Below are 7,127 nucleotides of genomic sequence, written 5' to 3'. Positions count from 1 at the left end.
TACACATGATATAACCCTGACCCTCCTACTATACACATGATATAACCCTGACCCTCCTACAATACACATGATATAACCCTGACCCTCCTACTATACACATGATATAACCCTGACCCTCCTACTATACACATGATATGACCCTGACCCTGACCCTCCTACAATACACATGATATAACCCTGACCCTCCTACTATACACATGATATGACCCTGACCCTCCTACTATACACATGATATAACCCTGACCCTCCTACAATACACATGATATAACCCTGATCCTCCTACTATACACATGATATAACCCTGACCCTCCTACAATACACATGATATAACCCTGACCCTCCTACTATACACATGATATAACCCTGACCCTCCTACAATACACATGATATAACCCTGACCCTCCTACTATACACATGATATAACCCTAACCCTCCTACAATACACATGATATAACCCTGACCCTCCTACTATACACATGATATAACCCTGACCCTCCTACAATACACATGATATAACCCTGACCCTCCTACTATACACATGATATAACCCTGACCCTCCTACAATACACATGATATAACCCTGACCCTCCTACTATACACATGATATAACCCTAACCCTCCTACTATACACATGATATAACCCTGACCCTGACCCTCCTACTATACACATGATATAACCCTGACCCTCCTACTATACACATGATATAACCCTGACCCTCCTACCCGACCCATTTAATATTCATATAGCACAATGCTGTCATTGCAGTGTATGAGAACATAGATATTCTATAATGTAATTCTAGGGCATGGTATGGGTGCGTCTCAAATGGTTTCCACCAGTCTGTTTTCAGTGTCTTCCTTTCAGATGTATTGTATTCCGTTCATGGAGAGTTCCATCTGACTTCCTGTGCCAATCGACTTCCTGCAGAACGTTGGGTATTTATGACATCGTCGACTGAGTCCTCTCCATCTCACTGGGTTACATCACGTCACGACCGCAGGGTGAGACGTAGTAGCTGTAATACGATACGACCTTGCTCACCGTTCAGTACACGCACACACGCACACAAACACAACACACACACACACACACTGTGTGGTTAACAAGCAGCACCACCAGTCTTTCTGTCTACGTCCCAAATTGCACCCTATTCCCTTAATACATAGGCGCCATATTCCCTTGTGGGCGCTGGTCAAAACGTAGTGCATTAAATAAGGAATAGGGAGTCATTTGAGACGCAATCTTTGTCCCAGCAGGTGTTGTCTGTCAGTAACAGAGCAGAAATTACCTCTCTGCTGGCTCAGCACTCAGGCATAAAATTATGTGATCAAACGGCAGCCATAAAGCACAAACGGGGTGGTACACTCCTCCAACCTCCCTCTCTTAATCATCTCTCTCTCTGTCTCTCTCTCTCTCTCTGTCTCTCTGTCTCTCTCTCTCTCTCTCTCTCTCTCTCTCTCTCTCTCTCTCTCTCTCTCTCTCTCTCTCTCTCTCTCTCTCTCTCTCTCTCTCTCTCTCTCTCTCTGTCTCTCTCTCTCTCTCTCTCTGTCTATCTCTCTCGCTCTCTCTCTCTGTCTCTCTGTCTCTCTCTCTCTCTCTCTCTCTCTCTCTCTCTCTCTCTCTCTCTCTCTCTCTCTCTCTCTCTCTCTCTCTCTCTCTCTCTCTCTCTGTCTATCTCTCTCTCTCTCTCTCTCTCTCTCTCTGTCTCTCTGTCTCTGTCTCTCTGTCTCTCTCTCTCTCTCTCTCTCTCAACCTTTCTCTCTCTCCCTCCATGTCCCTCTCTCTCTCTCTCTCTCTCTCTCTCTCTCTCTCTCTCTCTCTCTCTCTCTCTCTCTCTCTCTCTCTCTTTCAACCTTTCTCTCTCTTCCTCCACGTCCCTCTCTCGCCCTCCAACTCTCTCTCTCTTTCCCTCCACCTCTCCCTCTCTCTCTCCCTTCATGTCCCTCTCTCTCCCTTCTCCTCCCTCTCTTTCCCTCCACGTCTCCCTCTCTCTCTCCCTCCACGTCTCTCTCTCTACCCTCCTCCTTCTCTCTCCCTCCACGTCCCTCTCTCTCCCTCCACGTCTCTCTCTCTCCCTCCTCCTCTCTCTCTCTCCCTCCACCTCTCCCTCCACGTCCCTCTCAATTAAATTCCATTTAAGGGGATTTATTGTCATGGGAAACATATTACATTGCCAAAGCAAGTGAAATAGATAAACAAAAGTGAAATATACAAAAAGTGAAGAGAAAACATTACACTCAAACAAGTTCCAAAAGAAAATACATACATAGGGATTGTAGTTACAATTGGAATTTGTGGTCTGTATATTTTATCATTTCATTGAGGATACCATCAACACCACAGGCCTTTTTGGGTTGGAGGGTTTGTATTTTGTCCTGTAGTTCATTCAATGTAAATGGAGAATCCAGTGGGTTCTGGTAGTCTTTAATAGTTGATTCTAGGAGAGGAGACGGACCCTCTATACCACCCACCTGGTAGTGTGGTGGATGGGACTACCAGCTCTCTGTAACCTAGAGGGCAACCAGAGGGTCCGTCTCCTCTATACCACCCACCTGGTAGTGTGGTGGATGGGACTACCAGCTCTCTGTAACCTAGAGGACAACCAGTGGGTCCGTCTCCTCTATACCACCCACCTGGTAGTGTGGTGGATGGGACTACCAGCTCTCTGTAACCTAGAGGACAACCAGTGGGTCCGTCTCCTCTATACCACCCACCTGGTAGTGTGGTGGATGGGACTACCAGCTCTCTGTAACCTAGAGGGCAACCAGTGGGTCCGTCTCCTCTATACCACCCACCTGGTAGTGTGGTGGATGGGACTACCAGCTCTCTGTAACCTAGAGGGCAACCAGAGGGTCCGTCTCCTCTATACCACCCACCTGGTAGTGTGGTGGATGGGACTACCAGCTCTCTGTAACCTAGAGGACAACCAGTGGGTCCGTCTCCTCTATACCACCCACCTGGTAGTGTGGTGGATGGGACTACCAGCTCTCTGTAACCTAGAGGACAACCAGTGGGTCCGTCTCCTCTATACCACCCACCTGGTAGTGTGGTGGATGGGACTTCCAGCTCTCTGTAACCTAGAGGGCAACCAGTGGGTCCGTCTCCTCTATACCACCCACCTGGTAGTGTGGTGGATGGGACTACCAGCTCTCTGTAACCTAGAGGGCAACCAGAGGGTCCGTCTCCTCTATACCAGGTTTCTTGTAGGATGACAACGTCTGTGTTTCAGATTTTATTTTTTTGGTGATGTCCAGGTTCCTGCTCTTTAGGCCAAAGGCAGATGACCTCAGGCCTTGGATATTCCAGGATGAGACAGTGAAGGCTTTGCGTTCGATAAAGTGTCCAATGTGTGTCCAATCTCTCCCTCCTCCCTCTCTCTCCCTCCACCTCCATCTCTCCCTCTCTCCCCCTCCACGTCCCTCTCTCTCCCTCCACGTCTCTCTCCCTCCTCCCCTCTCTCTCCCTCCACGTCTCTCTCTCCCCCTCCACGTCTCTCTCTCTCCCTCCACGTCCCTCTCTCTCCCTCCACGTCTCTCTCTCTCCCTCCACATCCCTCTCTCCCCCTCCACGTCTCTCTCTCCCCCTCCACGTCCCTCTCTCTCCCTCCACGTCTCTCTCTCCCCCTCCACGTCTCTCTCTCTCCCTCCACGTCCCTCTCTCTCCCTCCACGTCCCTCTCTCTCCCTCCACATCCCTCTGTCTCCCGTCACATCTCTCTCTCTCCCTCCACGTCTCTCTCTCTCCCTCCTCCTCCTTCTCTCTCCTTCCAAGTCCCTCTCTCTCCCTCCACGTCTCTCTCTTTCCCTCCTCCTCTCTCTCTCTTTCCCTCCACCTCTCCCTCTCTCTCTCCCTCCACGTCTCTCTCTCTCCCTCCTCCTCTCTCTCTCTTTCCCTCCACGTTTCCCTCTATCTCTCCCTCCACATCCCTCTCTCCCCCTCCCCGTCTCTCTCTTTCCCCCCACCCCTCCCTCTCTCTCTCCCTCCACGTCTCTCTCTCTCCCTCCACCTCCCTCTCTCTCCCTCCACGTCTCTCTCTCTCCCTCCTCCTCCTTCTCTCTCCTTCCAAGTCCCTCTCTCTCCCTCCACGTCTCTCTCCCCCTCCACGTCTCTCTCTCCCCCTCCACGTCCCTCTCTCTCCCTCCTCCTCTCTCTCTCCCTCCACGTCCCTCTCTCTCCCTCCACGTCTCTCTCTCCCCCTCCACGTCTCTCTCTCCCCCTCCACGTCCCTCTCTCTCCCTCCACGTCTCTCTTTCTCCCTCCACGTCCCTCTCTCTCCCTCCATGTCCCTCTCTTTCCCTCCACGTCCCTCTCTCTCCCTCCACGTCCCTCTCTCTCCCTCCACGTCTCTCTCTCTCCCTCCACGTCCCTCTCTCTCCCTCCACGTCTCTCTCTCCCCCTCCACGTCTCTCTCTCCCCCTCCACGTCCCTCTCTCTCCCTCCTCCTCTCTCTCTCCCTCCACGTCCCTCTCTCTCCCTCCACGTCTCTCTCTCCCCCTCCACGTCTCTCTCTCCCCCTCCACGTCCCTCTCTCTCCCTCCACGTCTCTCTTTCTCCCTCCACGTCCCTCTCTCTCCCTCCACGTCCCTCTCTCTCCCTCCATGTCCCTCTCTTTCCCTCCACGTCCCTCTCTCTCCCTCCACGTCCCTCTCTCTCCCTCCACGTCCCTCTCTCTCCCTCCACGTCTCTCTCTCCCCCTCCACGTCTCTCTCTCCCCCTCCACGTCCCTCTCTCTCCCTCCACGTCTCTCTTTCTCCCTCCACGTCCCTCTCTCTCCCTCCATGTCCCTCTCTTTCCCTCCACGTCCCTCTCTCTCCCTCCACGTCCCTCTCTCTCCCTCCACGTCCCTCTCTCTCCCTCCACGTCCCTCTCTCTCCCTCCACGTCTCTCTCTCCCCCTCCACGTCTCTCTCTCCCCCTCCACGTCCCTCTCTCTCCCTCCTCCTCTCTCTCTCCCTCCACGTCCCTCTCTCTCCCTCCACGTCTCTCTCTCCCCCTCCACGTCTCTCTCTCCCCCTCCACGTCCCTCTCTCTCCCTCCACGTCTCTCTTTCTCCCTCCACGTCCCTCTCTCTCCCTCCATGTCCCTCTCTTTCCCTCCACGTCCCTCTCTCTCCCTCCACGTCCCTCTCTCTCCCTCCACGTCCCTCTCTCTCCCTCCACGTCCCTCTCTCTCCCTCCACGTCCCTCTTTCTCCCTCCACGTCCCTCTCTCTCCCTCCACGTCCCTCTCTCTCCCTCCACGTCCCTCTCTCTCCCTCCACGTCCCTCTCTCTCCCTCCACGTCCCTCTCTCTCCCTCCACGTCCCTCTCTCTCCCTCCATGTCCCTCTCTCTCCCTCTCTCTCTCCCTCCATATCTCCCTCTCCCTCCCTCCCCCCTCTCTCTCCCTCCTCCTCCCTCTCTCTCCCTCCACATCTCTCTCTCCCTCCCCCCTCTCTCTCCCTCCTCCCCCCTCTCTCTCCCTCCACATCTCTCTCTCGCCTTCCTCTGTCTCCCTCCACGTCTCTCCCTCCTCCTCCCTCTCTCTCCCTCCACGTCTCTCTCTCCCTGTATCTCTCCCTCTCTCTCCCTCCACGTCTCTCTCTCTGTCCCTCCTCCTCTCTCTCTCCCTCCTCCTCTCTCTCTCTATTCATCTATTGGGCTCCCAGATGGCGCAGCGGTCAAAGGCACTGCATCTCAGTGCTTGAGGCGTCACCACAAACACCCTTGTTCGATTCCAGACTGTATCACAACCGGCCACGATTGGGAGTCCCATAGGGCTGTGTACAATTGGCCCAGCATCGTCCGGGTCCGGTGTAGGCCGTCATTTTAAATAAGAATTTGTTCTTAACTGACTTGCCTAGTTAAATAAAGGTCAAATAAAAATTTAAAACCAGTAGTATTATGATGTTAGGAACAAGTACTTCCAATGGATTAAGTCATCTAGTTAATCAAAGTTTTCTCTTCCTCTGAAATATGAATGTGTTCCAAAAGGCACTGCGTCTCCTACATAGTGCACTACTTTTCACCACAGCCTTATGTGCCCTGTTGAAAAGCAGTGCACTAAGTAGGGAAAAGGGTGCCATTTGGGAAAGGTCCATGAGGACTCGTAGCGTTCGATGCAGAAACAAACATCTGTCTGAATGAATATTGCATTAGGAGACGACAATGTGGAGCACACTACACACACACTACACAAACACTACACACACACTACACACACACTACACACACACTACACACACACACTACACACACTACACACACACTACACACACACTACTACACACACACTACACACACACTACACACACACTACACACACACTACACACACACACTACACACACACTACACACACACTACTACACACACACTACACACACACTACACACACACACTACACACACACTACACACACACACTACACACACACACTACACACACACTACACACACACACTACACACACACTACACACACACACTACACACACTACACACACACACTACACACACACTACACACACACACTACACACACACTACACACACACACTACACACACACTACACACACACACTACACACACTACACACACACACTACACACACACTACACACACACACTACACACACACTACACACACACTACACACACACTACACACACACTACACTACACACACTACACACACACTACTACACACACACTACACACACACTACACTACACACACACTACACACACACACACTACACACACACTACACACACTACACACACACTACACACACTACACACACACTACACACACACTACACTACACACACTACAATACACACACTACACACACACTACACACACACTACACACACACTACACACACACTACACTACACACACTACACACACACTACACACACACACTACACACACACTACTACACACACTACACACACACTACACACACACTACACACACACTACTACACACACTACACACACTACACTACACACACTACACACACACTACTACACACACACTACACACACACTACACACACACTACACACACACTACACACACACTACACTACACACACTACACACACACTACTACACACACACTACACACACACACTACACACACACTACTACA

This window comes from Salvelinus alpinus, chromosome 7, assembly GCF_045679555.1.
Source record: "Salvelinus alpinus chromosome 7, SLU_Salpinus.1, whole genome shotgun sequence".
Classification (NCBI taxonomy): Eukaryota; Metazoa; Chordata; class Actinopteri; order Salmoniformes; family Salmonidae; genus Salvelinus; species Salvelinus alpinus.
Note: the sequence above shows the minus strand (reverse complement) of the source record.